We start from the raw sequence: 15937 nt of genomic DNA on the forward strand, positions 1-15937 counted from the left end.
CATAAAAAAAATGCAGACACATTCTTGGTCATGGCTTAGTAATGATGACTTCTAGTCCAGTTTCCAATAGAGTCCTCATTTCCATCTGAAGATGCTTACTGTTCACATTCCTATCAGCATGCTGGTCTTCTCAGTCCTCATCAGAATCCCTCATTAAGTTTGTTTTACAACATTCCCAGCTTTCTGTAGCCTGATTCTCCAAACTCTTCCAAACTCCTTCCATAAACCAAATCTACAAGGCTCCTCCACATCGTAAGGTATATAATAACACAAAGACTGTCACTCTCTTTGGCACCAATTCTTTTGTGTTAGTCAGCTTTCTATTGCTATAGTGAAATACCTGACCCTTTTAACTGACAGATAGGAAAGCTTTATTTTGGCTGATGATTTTGAAGATTCTAGTCCATGATTAAGTGAACCCACTAGCATTAGGCCACTGGAGAGAGAGCATATCATGACAAATTGCTCACCTAATGAGTTAGGGAACAAGCCATCATTATTTAATGTTTAGTTGTTCCCATTGTATGGGTATATCACAATTTATCTAATCACCCATTATTAAACATTTAGGTTGTTTCCTGTCATTGGCCATTATCAAAAAAACTTCTTGTAATGCGTACAAGTCTTTGCATGACTACATGCTTTTGTTGCTCTTGAGATTCACATTCTCTCAGAAGTGGCTGGGTAGTATGTCAACTGTATGTTAACTTTAAGAAATTAATAAACTGTTTAACAAAGTGATTGTACCGTTTCATACTCTTACTAGCAGGATTTAAGAGTTCTAGTTCCTCCACATGCTTACCAATATGTATTGTGTTCAGTTCTTTTAATTTTGGACACCTAGTGGATTTGTAGTAGTATCTCACTGTGGTTTTTTTTTTATAATAAAATAAAATTTATTAAAGAATTCACTGACATTTGTTCTTCAAGAAATGTGTTGATATTCTACTAATTTGAAATTTAATGTTGAAGAGAGATTAAAATTTATCTTCCCATTTATTTTATTTTTTTTCCTTTTTTTATTAAAAATCATAAATTTACATAGGGCAATGTTGTTTGATTCACTCTGTTATTTTGTTCCCTTCCCCCCACCCCTCCCACCCCTCTTTTCCCTCTATGCAGTCCTTCCTTCCTCCATTCTTACCACCCTCCTTATCCCTAACCCTAAACCTAACCCTAGCACTAGCGCTAACCCCTCCTACCTCCCATTATATGTCCTCATCCGCTTATCAGCGAGATCATTCATCCTTTAGTTTTTTGAGATTGGCTTATCTCACTTAGCATGATATCCTCCAATTTCATCCATTTGCCTGCAAATGCCATAATTTCATCATTCTTCATGGCGGAGTAATATTCCATTGTATATATATGCCACAGTTTCTTTATCCATTCATCAATTGAAGGGCATCTAGGTTGGTTCCACACTCTGGCTATGGTGAATTGAGCAGCTATGAACATTGATGTGGCTGTATCTCTATAGTATGCTGATTTTAAGTCCTTTGGGTATAGGCCAAGGAGTGGGATAGCTGGGTCAAATGGTGGTTCCATTCCAAGCTTTCTGAGGAATCTTCATACTGCTTTCCAGAGTAGCTGCACTAATTTGCAACCCCACCAGCAATGTATGAGTGTACCTTTTTCCCCACATCCTCGCCAACACCTATTGTTGCTTGTGTTCTTGATAATCGCCATTCTAATTGGGATGAGATGAAATCTTAGGGTAGTTTTGATTTGCATTTATCTTATTACTAGAGATGTTGAACATTTTTTCATATATCTGTTGATTGCTTGTCCATCTTCTTCTGTGAAGTGTCTGTTCATTTCCTTAGCCCATTTATCGACTGGATTATTTGAATTCTTGGAGTAGAGTTTTTTGAGTTCTTTATAGATTCTGGAGATTAGTGCTCTATCTGAAGTATGATTGGCAAAGATATTCTCCCACTCTGTAGGCTCTTTCTTCGCATTGCTGATAGTTTCCTTTGCTGAGAGAAAGCTTTTTAGTTTGAATCTATCCCAGTGGTTGATTCTAGCTTTTATTTCTTGTGCTATGGGAGTCCTGTTAAGGAAGTCTGATCCTAGACTAAAAAGGTGAAGATTTGGACCTACTTTTTCTTCTATAATTTGCAGGGTCTCTGGTCTGATTCCAAGGTCCTTAATCCATTTTGAGTTTAGTTTCGTGCATGGTGAGAGATATGGGTTTAGTTTCATTCTGTTGCATAAGGATTTCCAATTCTCCCAGCACCATTTGTTGAAGAGGCTATCTTTTCTCCATTGCATATTTTTGGCCCCTTTGTCTAGTATGAGAAAATTGTATTTATTTGGGTTTGTGTCTGTGTCCTCTATTCTGTACCATTGATCTACCTTTCTATTTTGATACCAATACCATGCCGTTTTTGTTACTATTGCTTTGTAGTAGAGTTGAAGATCTGGTATTGCAATACTCCCTGTTTCACTCTTCCTGCTAAGGATTGCTTTAGCTATTCTGGGTTTCTTATTCTTCCAGATGAATTTCATAATTGCTTGCTCTATTTCTGTAAGGTACATCATTGGGATTTTAATTGGAATTGCATTGAATCTATATAGCACTTTTGGTAGTATGGCCATTTTGACAATATTAATTCTTCCTATCCATGAACATGGGAGATCTTTCCATCTTCTAAGGTTTTCTTTAATTTCTTTCTTTAGTGTTCTGTAGTTCTCATTGTAGAGGTCTTTCACCTCTTTTGTGAGATTGATTCCCAAGTATTTTGGTTTTTTTTGATGCTATTGTGAATGGGGTAGTTTTCCTAATTTCTCTTTCTGAAGATTCATCACTTACGTATAAAAATGCATTGGATTTATGAGCATTGATCTTGTAACCCGCTACTTTACTGAATACACTTATGAGTTCTCAGAGTTTTCTGGTGGAATTTCCAGGTTCCTCTAAATATATAATCATGTCATCAGTGAACAGGAATAGTTTGAGTTCCTCTTTTCCAATTCGTATCCCTTTAATTTCTTTGGTTTGTCTAATTGCTCTGGCTAGAGTCTCAAGAACAATGTTGAATAGAAGTGGGGAAAGAGGGCATCCCTGCCTTGTTCCAGTTTTTAGGGGGAATGCTTTCAGTTTTTCACCATTTACAATGATATTGGCCATGGGCTTAGTGTAGATGACCTTCACAATGTTAAGGAATGATCCCACTACCTCAATTTTTTTCTAGTGTTTTGAGCATGAAGGGATGCTGTATTTTATCGAATGCTTTTTCTGCATCTATTGAAATAATCATGGGATTCTTAACTTTTAGTCTGTTGATATGGTGAATGACATTTATTGATTTCCGGATGTTGAACCAACCTTGCATCCCTGGGATAAAACCCACTTGATCGTGGTGAACTATTATTTTTAATATTTTTTTATGCAATTTGGTAAAATTTTGTTGAGAATTTTTGCATCGATGTTCATTAAGGATATTGGTCTGAAATTTTCTTTCCTCGATGTATCTCTGTCTGGTTTAGGTATCAGGGTGATATTGGCTTCATAGAATGAGTTTGGGAGGGTTCCCTCCTCTTCTATTTTATGGAATACTTTGAGAAGTATTGGAATGAGCTCTTCTTTAAAGGTTTTGTAGAACTCGGCTGAGAACCCATCTGGTCCCGGACTTTTCTTTGTTGGTAGGCTTTTGATGACCTCTTCTATTTCATCGCTTGAAATTGATTTATTTAAGTTGTGTATGTCCTCCTCGTTCAGTTTAGGTAATTCATATGTCTCTAGAAACTTGTTGATGTCTTCGAGGTTTTCTGTTTTGTTGGAGTATAGATTTTCAAAATAGCTTCTAATTATGTTTTGTATTTCAATCCTGTCTGTTGTGATATTTCCTGGTTCATTCTGAATTTTAGTAATTTGAGTTTTCTCCCTCTTTCTCTCAGTTAGTGTGGCTAAGGGTTTATCAATTTTGCTTATTTTTTCAAAGAACCAACTATTTATTTTGTTAATTTTTCTGATTGTTTCTTTTGTTTCAATTTCGTTGATTTTGGCTCTGATTTTAACTATTTCCTGTCTTCTACTACTTTTGGTGTTGGTCTGCTCTTCTTTTTCTAGGGCTTTGAGCTGCAATGTTAAGTCGTTTATTTGTTGATTTCTACTTCTTTTGTTGAATGCGCCCCATGAAATAAATCTTCCTCTAAGTACTGCTTTCATAGTGTCCCAGAGGTTTTGATATGATGTGTCTTTGTGTTCATTTACTTCTAAGAATTTTTTAATTTCCCTCCCAATGACTTCTGTTAGCCATTCATCATATAATAGTGTATTATTTAATCTCCAAGTATTGGAGAAGTTTCTGTTTTTTATTCTGTCATTTATTTCTAATTTCAGTCCATTATGATCTGCTAGAGTACAAGGTAGTATATCTTCTTGTATTTGCTAACAGTAGCTTTGTGGCATAAAACATGGTCTATTTTAGAGAAGGATCCATGTGCTGCTGAGAAGAAAGTGTATTCGTTTTTTGTTGGATGGTATATTCTATATAAGTTGGTTAAGCCTAAATTGTTGATTGTGTTATTGAGATCTATGGTTTCTTTATTCAAATTTTGTTTGGACGATCTATCCAGCGGTGAGAGAGGTGTGTTAAAATCACCTAGTACTATTGTGTTGTGGTCTATTTGATTTCTGGGATTGAGAAGGATTTCTTTGACGTTCATGGATGAGCCAATGTTCGGGGCATAGATATTTATGATTGTTATGTCTTGCTGATTTATGCTTCCCTTAAGCCGTATGTAATGTCCTTCTTTATCTCTTCTGACTAGTTTTGGCTTGAAGTCCACATTATCTGAAATGAGGATGGATACTCCAGCTTTTTTGCTGTGTCCATGTGCATGTTATGTTTTTTCCCATCCTTTCACCTTTGGTCTGTGGGTATCTCTTTCTATGAGATGAGTCTCTTGTAGGCAGCATATTGTTGGGTTTTTCTTTTTAATCCAATCTGCCAGTCTATGTCTTTTGATTGATGAGTTCAGGCCATTAACATTCACGGTCATTATTGTGATACGATTTGTATTCCTAGTCATTGGACTCATTTTTGTTTTTTGACATGATTTGGTTTCTCCTTTATTTGGCTATTCCTTTAGGCTAGTTCCTCCTGTTGCTGATTTACATCGTTGTTTTTCATCTGTTCCTCATGGAATATTTTGCTGAGAATGTTCTGTAATGCAGGCTTTCTTTTTGTAAATTCCTTTAGCTTTTGTTTATCATGGAAGGATCTTATCGTCAACACTGAAAGTAAGTTTTGCTGGGTATAAAATTCTTGGTTGGCATCCATTTTCTTTCAGGGCTTGGTAAATGTTGTTCCAGGCCCTTCTAGCTTTTAGGGTCTTGATTGAAAAATCTGCTGATATTCTTATTGGTTTCCCCCTGAATGTAATCTGATTCTTTTCTCTCGTGGCCTTTAAAATTCTGTCTTTATTTTATATGTTAGGTATTTTCATAATAATGTGCCTTGGTGTAGGTCTGTTGTAATTTTGTATATTTGGAGTCCTATAAGCCTCTTGTACTTGGATTTCCATTTCATTCTTCAGATTTGGAAAATTTTCTGATATTATTTCATTGAATAGATTGTTCATTCCTTTGGTTTGTTTCTCTAAGCCTTCCTCATTCCCAATAATTCTTAAATTTGGCCTCTTCATGATGTCCCATAATTCTTGTAGATTCTGTTCATGATTTCTTACCATCTTTTCTGTTTGGTCAACTTTGTTTTCAAGATTAAATATTTTGTCTTCAATATCTGAGGTTCTGTCTTCCAGGTGATCTATCCTATTGGTTATGCTTTCTATGGAGTTTTTTAACTTGGTTTATTGTTTCCTTCATTTCAAGGACTTCTGTTTGTTTGTTTTTTCAGTATCTCTAATTCTTTATTGAAATGCTCTTTTGCTTCCTGTATTTGCTCTTTTAACTGTTGATTGGTGCGATCATTTAATGCCTGAATTTGTTCTTTCATCTCCTCGTTTGCTTCCCTGATTGTTTTAATTATGTACATTCTGAACTCCCTTTCTGACATTTCTTCTGCTGTGCTGTCATTGGGTTTTTTTTTTTTAATTTTTTTATTGTAAACAAATGGGATACATGTTGTTTCTCTGTTTGTACATGGCGCAAAGGCATACCATTTGTGTAATCATAAATTTACATAGAGTAATGTTGTTTGATTCATTCTGTTATTTTTTCCCTTCCCCCCACCCCTCCCACCCTTCTTTACCCTCTATACAGTACTTCCTTCCTCCATACTTGCCCCCCTCCCTAACCCTAACTCTAACCCTAACACTAACCCTTCCCTCCCCCCATTATGTGTCATCCTCCACTTATTAATGATATCATTCGTCCTTTGGCTTTTTGAGATTGGCTTATCTCACTTAGCATGATATTCTCCAATTTCATCCATTTGCCTGCAAATGCCATAATTTTATTATTCTTTAGGGCTGAGTAATATTCCATTGTATATATATACCACAGTTTCTTTATCCACTCATCAATTGAAGGGCATCTAGGTTGGTTCCACAGTCTGGCTATTGTGAATTGAGCAGCTATGAACATTGATGTGGCTGTATCTCTGTAGTATGCTGATTTTAAGTCCTTTGGGTATAGGCCAAGGAGTGGGATAGCTGGGTCAAATGGAGGGTCTATTCCAAGTTTTCTAAGGAATCTCCACACTGCTTTCCAGAGTGGCTGCACTAATTTGCAGCCCCACCAGCAATGTATGAGTGTACCTTTCTCCCCACATCCTCGCCAACACCTGTTGTTGCTCGTATTCTTGATAATCGCCATTCTAATTGGGGTGAGATGGAATCTTAGGGTGGTTTTGATTTGCATTTCTCTTATTACTAGAGATGTTGAGCATTTTTCCATATGTTTGTTGATTGCTTGTAGATCTTCTTCTGTGAAGTGTCTATTCATTTCCTTAGCCCATTTATCGACTGGATTATTTGAATTCTTGGAGTAGAGTTTTTTGAGTTCTTTATAGATTCTGGAGATTAGTGCTCTATCTGAAGTATGATTGGCAAAGATATTCTCCCACTCTGTAGGCTCTTTCTTCGCATTGCTGATAGTTTCCTTTGCTGAGAGAAAGCTTTTTAGTTTGAATCTATCCCAGTGGTTGATTCTAGCTTTTATTTCTTGTGCTATGGGAGTCCTGTTAAGGAAGTCTGATCCTAGACTAAAAAGGTGAAGATTTGGACCTACTTTTTCTTCTATAATTTGCAGGGTCTCTGGTCTGATTCCAAGGTCCTTAATCCATTTTGAGTTTAGTTTCGTGCATGGTGAGAGATATGGGTTTAGTTTCATTCTGTTGCATAAGGATTTCCAATTCTCCCAGCACCATTTGTTGAAGAGGCTATCTTTTCTCCATTGCATATTTTTGGCCCCTTTGTCTAGTATGAGAAAATTGTATTTATTTGGGTTTGTGTCTGTGTCCTCTATTCTGTACCATTGATCTACCTTTCTATTTTGATACCAATACCATGCCGTTTTTGTTACTATTGCTTTGTAGTAGAGTTGAAGATCTGGTATTGCAATACCCCCTGTTTCACTCTTCCTGCTAAGGATTGCTTTAGCTATTCTGGGTTTCTTATTCTTCCAGATGAATTTCATAATTGCTTGCTCTATTTCTGTAAGGTACATCATTGGGATTTTAATTGGAATTGCATTGAATCTATATAGCACTTTTGGTAGTATGGCCATTTTGACAATATTAATTCTTCCTATCCAAGAACATGGAAGATCTTTCCATCTTCTAAGGTGTTCTTTAATTTCTTTCTTTAGTGTTGTATAGTTCTCATTGTAGAGGTCTTTCACCTCTTTTGTGAGATTGATTCACAAGTATTTTATTTTTTTCGAGGCTACTTTGAATGGGGTAGTTTTCCTAATTTCTGTTTCTGAAGATTCATCACTTACGTATAAAAATGCGTTGGATTTATGGGCATTGATCTTGTAACCTGCTACTTTACTGAATTCACTTATGAGTTCTCAGAGTTTTCTGGTGGAATTTCCAGGTTCCTCTAAATATATAATCATGTCATCAGCGAACAGGGATAGTTTGAGTTCTTCTTTTCCAATTCGTTTCCCTTTAATTTCTTTGGTTTGTCTAATTGCTCTGGCCAGAGTCTCAAGAACGATGTTGAATAGAAGTGGTGAAAGAGGGCATCCCTGCCTTGTTCCCGTTTTTAGGGGGAATGCTTTCAGTTTTTCACCATTTAGAATGATATTAGCCATGGGCTTAGCATAAATGGCCTTTACAATGTTGAGGAATGTTCCCACTATCCCTATTTTTTCTAGTGTTTTGAGCATGAAGGGATGCTCTATTTTATCAAATGCTTTTTCTGCATCTATTGAAATAATCATGTGATTCTTGACTTTAAGTCTATTAATATGGTGAATTACGTTTATTGATTTCCTGATGTTGAACCAACCTTGCATTTCTGGGATGAAACCCACTTGATTATGGTGCACTATCTTTTTAATATGTTTTAGTATGCGATTTGCTAAAATTTTGTTGAGAATTTTTGTGTTGATGTTCATTAAGGATATTGGTCTGAAATTTTCTTTCCTTGATGAGTCTCTGTCTGGTTTAGGTAACAGTGTGATATTGGCTTCATAGAATGAGTTTGGGAGGGTTCCCTCCTCTTCTATTTTATGGAATACTTTGAGAAGTATTGGAATGAGCTCTTCTTTAAAGGTTTTGTAGAACTCGGCTGAGAACCCATCTGGTCCCGGACTTTTCTTTGTTGGTAGGTTTTTGATGACTTCTTCTATTTCAGTACTTGAAATTGGTCTATTTAAATTGTTTATGTCCTCCTCGTTCAGTTTAGGCAATTCATATGTCTCTAGAAACCTGTTGATGTCTTCGAAATTTTCTATTTTGTTGGAGTATAGATTTTCAAAATAACTTCTAATTATGTTTTGTATTTCAATCCTGTCTGTTGTGATATTTCCTTGTTCATTCCGAATTTTAGTGATTTGGGTTTTCTCTCGTCTTCTCTTTGTTAGTGTGGCTAAAGGTTTATCAATTTTGTTTATTTTTTCGAAGAACCAACTATTTATTTTGTCAATTTTTTGTATTGTTTCTTTTGTTTCAATTTCATTGATTTCAGCTCTGAGTTTAACTATTTCCTGTCTTCTACTACTTTTGGTGCTGTTCTGTTCTTCTTTTTCTAGGGCTTTGAGCTGTAGTGTTAGGTCGTTTATTTGGTGAGTTTTACTTCTTTTATTAAATGCGCTCCATGAAATAAATTTCCCTCTAAGTACTGCTTTCATAGTGTCCCAGAGATTTTGATATGATGTTTCTTTGTTCTCATTTACCTCTAAGAATTTTTTAATTTCCTTCCTAATATCTTCTGTTATCCATTCATCATATAATAGCATATTGTTTAATCTCCAGATGTTGGAATAGTTTCTGTGTTTTACTCTTTCATTTATTTCTAACTTCAATCCATTATGATCTGATAGAATACATGCTAGTGTCTCTATCTTCTTGTATTTGCTAATATTAGCTTTGTGGCATAATATATGGTCTATTTTAGAGAAGGATCCATGTGCTGCTGAGAAGAAAGTGTATTCGCTCTTGGTTGGATGGTATATTCTATAAATGTCCGTTAAGTCTAAATTATTGATTGTGTTATTGAGATCCATGGTTTCTTTGTTCAATTTTTGTCTGGAAGATCTGACCAGTGGTGAGAGAGGTGTGTTAAAATCACCTAGTATTATTGTGTTATGGTCTATTTGGTTTCTGAAATTGAGAAGGATTTGTTTGACATACATGGATGAGCCACTGTTTGGGGCATAGATGTTTATGATTGTTATATCTTGCTGATTTATGCTTCCCTTAAGAAGTATGAAATGTCCTTCTTTATCCCTTCTGACTAACTTTGGCTTGAAGTCCACATTATCTGAAATGAGGATGGATACTCCAGCTTTTTTGCTGAGTCCATGTGCATGGTATGTTTTTCCCCATCCTTTCCCCTTTAGTCTATGGGTATCTTTTTCTATGAGGTGAGTCTCTTGCAGGCAACATATTGTTGGATCTTTCTTTTTAATCCAGTCTGCCAGTCTATGTCTTTTGATTGATGAATTCAGGCCATTAACATTCAGGATTATTATAGAGAAATGATTTGATTTCCCGGTCATTTGGTTCATTTTTAAAATTTTGTTTATTTATTTGTTTGACACAACTTGTTTCCTCCTTTATTTGACAATTCCTTTAGGATAATTCCTCCCTTTGCTGATTTGCTTCTTTGTTTTTCATCTCTTCCTCATGGAATATTTTGCTGAGAATGTTCTGTAATGCTGGCTTTCTTTTTGTAAATTCTTTTAGCTTTTGTTTATCATGGAAGGATTTTATTTCATCGTCAAATTTGAAGGTAAGTTTTGCTGGGTATAAGATTCTTGGTTGGCATCCATTTTCTTTCAGGGCTTGAAACATGTTGTTCCAGGCTCTTCTAGCTTTTAGGGTCTGGATTGAAAAATCTGCTGATATCTGTATTGGTTTCCCCCTGAATGTAATTTGGTTCTTTTCTCTCACAGCCTTTAAAATTCTGTCTTTATTTTGTATGTTATGTATTTTCATTATAATGTGCCTTGGTGTGGGTCTGTTGGAATTTTGTGTATTTGGAGTCCTATAAGCCTCTTGAACTTGATTTTCCATTTCATTCTTCAGATTTGGGAAATTTTCTGATATTATTTCATTGAATAAATTGTTCATTCCTTTGGCTTGTTTCTCTAGACCTTCCTCAATCCTGATAATTCTTAAATTTGGCCTTTTCATGATATCCCATAGTTCTTGTAGATTCTGTTCATGATTTCTTACCATCTTCTCTGTTTGTTCAGCTTTGTTTTCAAGGTTAAATATTTTGTCTTCAATGTCTGAGGTTCTGTCTTCCAGGTGTTCTATCCTATTGGATATGCTTTCTATGGAGTTCTTAATTTGGTTTATTGTTTCCTTCATGTCAAGGATTTCTGTTTGTTTTTTTTTCAATATCTCTAACTCTTTATTGAAATGATCTTTGCTTCCTGTATTTGCTCTTTTAACTGTCGATTGGTGCAATCATTCAATGCTTGCATTTGCTCTTTCATCTCATCGTTTGCTTCTCTGATCATTTTAATTATGTACATTCTGAACTCCTTTTCTGTCATTTCTTCTGCCATGCTGTCATTGGGTTTTATTGATGTAACATCTAGATTTGTTTACAACATTTTCTTTCCTTGTTTTCTCATATTGTTCAGGTATCAGTGGACTGCTGAGATATTGCAGATTTCCTCTATTGACTTACAATGTCCCTGAAGATTTCTATATATATCCCCCCTTAGCCTTCAGTAGGCTGAAGTCTTGGAGGAAGTTGATAATGCAGTGCTCCACAAAGAAGCTGCCTCTCTAGGAGTGGTGTCCTTCAGGTGGGGTATAATCCCTGCTAGTGGGCAGAGGTGCCTCCACTTGTTGACCAATGGTCATCCAAAGGGGACCTAGGCTGCGGGCTGAGGCAAGGCCTGTTTGGGCCTGAGTCTCTGGTTTTACCGTCCTTGTGGGGAAACCTCACCCAGCAGGGAAGACTCACCCGGTGGGGAGGTCTCGTTGGTCAGTTCCCTCCTAGAGGTTCCCCTCAATTTACAGCTACCACCTGGGCTGGGCTGCCTTCCTCTGCAAAGTTCCCAGGGGGCCCTGCCTCCTGGGCCTGGGAGCCTCACCCTTCGCAGATGAATCTCCTTAGGCTGCCCCTCCTCAGAGAATCTGCCTGCAGGCCTGGAACCTTCACTCCCCTCTAAGCCTGTCTCTGTGCGGCTCTTCCACCCAGAAGCCTCCTAGATCCTGGGACCCTGCTCTGCACCTAATCACCTGGCTATGTGGCCCCTCCTCTGAGCAGCCACCTGGGGCCCCGAACAATTGCTCTGAGTCCCAGAGACCCGCCACAGGCCTCTTCCTCCAGACAGCCGCCCAGTATTCTGGTGTGGTCACTAGGAGTCCAAGAAACTCACTTCGTGCCTCCTCCTCCCACCAACCACCCGTAGCCCTGGGCAATCACTCACTCCAAGTCCAAGTGACCCTCCCCGTTCCTCCTCCTTCTCCAGATAACCCCCCGGGTGTTCAAGAGCGGTTGCTCTGAGTGGCTCTGAATCCACGTGACCCGCTGCACGGGTCCTCTGGGCAACCGCCCGGAGCTCTGGTGCGGCCACTCAAGACCAAGCGACCCACCACGCTTATCCTCCAGGCAGCCCCCCTGTGTTCAGGCGCTGTCACTTTAAGTCCAAACAACTCACCACTCGCCTTCTCCTCTGAGCAGCCGCCTGGAGCGCTAATGCAGTCACTGCAAGTCCAAACGACCCGCCGTGCTCCTCCTCCTCCTCCTCCTACTCCTCCGGGCAGGCCCCGGGGTTCAGAAGTGGTCTGAGTTCAAACAGCTCGCCACGCAGCCCCTCCTCTGGCAACCGCCTGTAGCTCTGATGTAGTCACCCCGAATCCAAGCGGCCGCGCTCCTCTTCCTCCTCCTCTTCCTCAGGGCAGGCCCCGGTGTTCAGAAGCGGTCGCTTAGAGTCCAAACAGCTCGCCGCGCAGCTTCTCCTCTGGCAACCGCCTGTAGCTCTGGTGCAGTCACTCCGAATCCAAGTGGCCACGTTCCTCCTCCTCCTCCTCAGGGCAGACCCCGGTGTTCTGAGTCCACACCTCCCCTGTGCTCTCCTCGCCACTCCTCCCCTGGGCAGCCGCTGGAGCCCCAGTGGTTGCTCCGAGTCCCAGCGCTGTGCCAAAGCGGCCTCCTTTACGGCGCTCCCAGTTGTCCGCGTTCACTGCTCCAGCGGGGGAGGGGTGTCTCGCCGGCAGCTCTACTTCAAAAAGTTCCCTGCGTTCCGGGACCACCGTCCCATCCGGGATGCCTTCCCAATGGGTGAGAGTCACCGGGCTGCTTTGAGTTGGTCCCAAGTGTCTCAGTACCTCCTCTTTTGAATCCTGAGTCCTGGAGCAACATGAAATGCAGCCACCCTCTAGGCCACCATCTTGAAACCTCCTGTCATTGGGTTTTATTGATATAGTATCTAGGTTTGTTTCGGACATTTTCTTCCCTTGTTTTCTCATATTGGTCAGATGTCAGTGGGACTCTGTGATATTGTAGATTTCCTCTATTGGCTTATAGTGTCCCTGTAGATTTCCAGTGTCTCACCTACCAGCCTTCAGTAGCCTGAAGTCTTGGATTAACTTGATAATGCAGTGCTTCCAAAGAATGCTGCCCCTAGCCCGCTACTGGTTCCAGGGAGAGAGACCTGGAGAAGTCTCTTGCTGCCCAGCCCTGGTCCCAGAGGCTGCTTGCAGGTTGGAGGTCTCCACTGGCTTGTGGACTTGTAGCTGGCTCTGTGTAGACAGGCTCTCACTGGGCGGTCTGCCCGGAGAAGCTAGCCTAGAAAGACTCTTCCCGCCGGCGGGGGCTGGGCTGCTTGGGGAAGTCCCTGGCTGCCCTGTGCTGGTCTCTGAAGCAACCTGCGGGGCGGGCTGGAGTTGGCCACATGCTGCTTCTGTGCAGAAAGGTTCTCACTGTGGCCTGCTCCATGAAGCTGGAGAATCTGGCCCTGTGGGAGGAGCCCACCGCCAGAGTGCTCAGAGCTGCCTGGGGGAAACTCTATCTGCCCTGTCCTACTCTAATAAGCTGCCCGAATCCAGGCCTGCCGCCCAGCTGAGCTTCACTGGGTGGGTGAGATTCACCCCGTGGTTCTATTTTAGTCCGCGTCTCTCAATGCCTCCCCTTCTTGAATCCTGGGTTCTGGAGCGACTAGAGATGCAGTCACCCTCTAGTCCGCCATCTCGGATCACCCCCTCACTGTGGTTTTAATCTTTATTTTCCTATGCTATTAAAACCCTTTTACTGCTTATTTGTCAACCACATATCCTTTTTTTTGTGATATGTCTATTCAAATCATTTGCCTTCCCACTCCACTAATGTGTTTCCATCATAACATTGAGAATTCTTTACAGATTCTGAACATAAGTCTTAAGAGATGTAATTTGTAAATGTTTCCCAAAGGCTGTGGCTTGTCTTTTCATTTGATTAACTCTGCCTTTGAATAGGATGTAATGACTGTTCCTCTACAGAATAGCAAGTGTGTAGGTCCCTTGTTTCAGTCTGGAACCACTCTGAAGGAACATCTTAGGTCCAATGTTCTTCATGGGATGGGGTGGAACTCTTGTGCAAATGCATTAAGGATCAACTTCTCCATTCACTTGATCTGCCTCTTAATGGCTCTCATACCAGAGGATGCTCTACCATGACTTCTTCCATGCAAGCATCCACCTCAAGTCAGTTTCCAGGAGCCAAGCCAATAATGTTGACTTGTGTCTATTTTTGTTTGCTTCAAAATTTCTGCTTTCTATACACAGAAAAATGTATACAGAAGCACATATTTATTTTGTCCCTCAATACCATTTCTAGAAAATGAAGTCTAAATTAAGAATGCTCTTATTCTTCTATCCTCTCATTTCCTTAAAGAAGCTATGAATAACTTTCTTAGAAGGATTTAAGTAACCGCATTCTACTGTTTTCTATTCACATGACTCTATCTGTGGTGTCCCCACCCTATCTTTTCTGTATTACCCTATGGCCTTTTGGCCTCAAACTTTTTGATATTCAGCAGGAGGAATTGTTCTCTGCTGTCTTATATCTAGAGAATAGAAATGATAGATGGACTTCATATGTCACAGATTCAATCTGATTCATCTGAATTTTGTGGCAGTTTAGTAATTTACAAATGGGAATGACTCAGGCAGCTGTTATAGGGTGGAGAACCCAATGGGGTTGTCTGAACCTGAATTTGCAAAACACCTAAGATAGAAAAGCATCAGTTGTGCATATTAAGGAATGAGGAGAAAGGAAGTTGATGGAAATTACAGGATTGTTCTACAAGTCACCCCTTGACATTGGTATTGTTTGAATGACTTCTTGTTTTTATGTTTAATATTATTTTATAGGCTGTTTATTGCATTGTGATACTCCTTTTTTGGTTTAAAACTAAATCTGATATCTCTCTTTTATGAATTCTTTTCCCCACAGTTTGGTTTTTCTCATTCAAGCATTTGGATAGTAACTTTACCTTTACACATGTTTGTGCTCCCAGCCATATGTATCAATTTGTGGAAAGTGAAATAGAGAACAGTTTAGCATCAGTGAAATGTCAGGAAAATGCCCAGAAGGCACCAATGCAATACTTGAGCTTCAAATTTTGAGAATGGAATTAGGCCACTAAATCAGTTTTCCTGCCTGTGTCATGGACCATGGGGATGTGTCCTAGTTCTTTAAAAAAAAAAAAAGGTATCTTCATCTCATTCAGTATAACTCTGTGTTGGGGACCTATGGGAAACCTTTGGACTTGAAACTAATTGAATCTGCATTGCAATGGCCTTTTCCTTTTTTTATTCAATCTCTGTTTTGCTCTACATCCTTTCTCTGTGCCTTGCTTGCATTATTCTTTTTTTTAAAGCTGCAGAAATTGGATATTCACCAAGTTTAAATGAGAAGAAAGAAAAAAGGAAGAGGAAACTAGAACCAAATCATACTTTTCAGATCCTGGGTGTAACTTTTCCTTTTATATTAGAGGAGCGAACACACCTCTTCTGGTATAGAAGGGAGGCAAGCGAGTTGTCAATGCAAAATATTATTACATCTCCGATGCCACAGTTGAATCTAAAACATCCTTTCTATTTCGAAAGCAAGAAAGGATAACATACATCTGGGTCCATGATTATCATTCAGACCCATACTGTGAAAACTGTCTGATTGTAGGCTGAATTTGCTCATGACCACATTTCTTTTCCAGGCCATGACAGATTGTGGTTTTTCAGCTGTCTGCTTATTAGCATGCTGCCTGCCCCCTCTATCTGCTTTCACTGCACCTGCTCTGATAGTGAATGTTTTGTGTATATAGGTACCACTGCCTTCAGAGATTAAGGGC

Source organism: Sciurus vulgaris, assembly GCF_902686455.1.
Source record: "Sciurus vulgaris genome assembly, chromosome: 3".
NCBI lineage: Eukaryota > Metazoa > Chordata > Mammalia > Rodentia > Sciuridae > Sciurus > Sciurus vulgaris.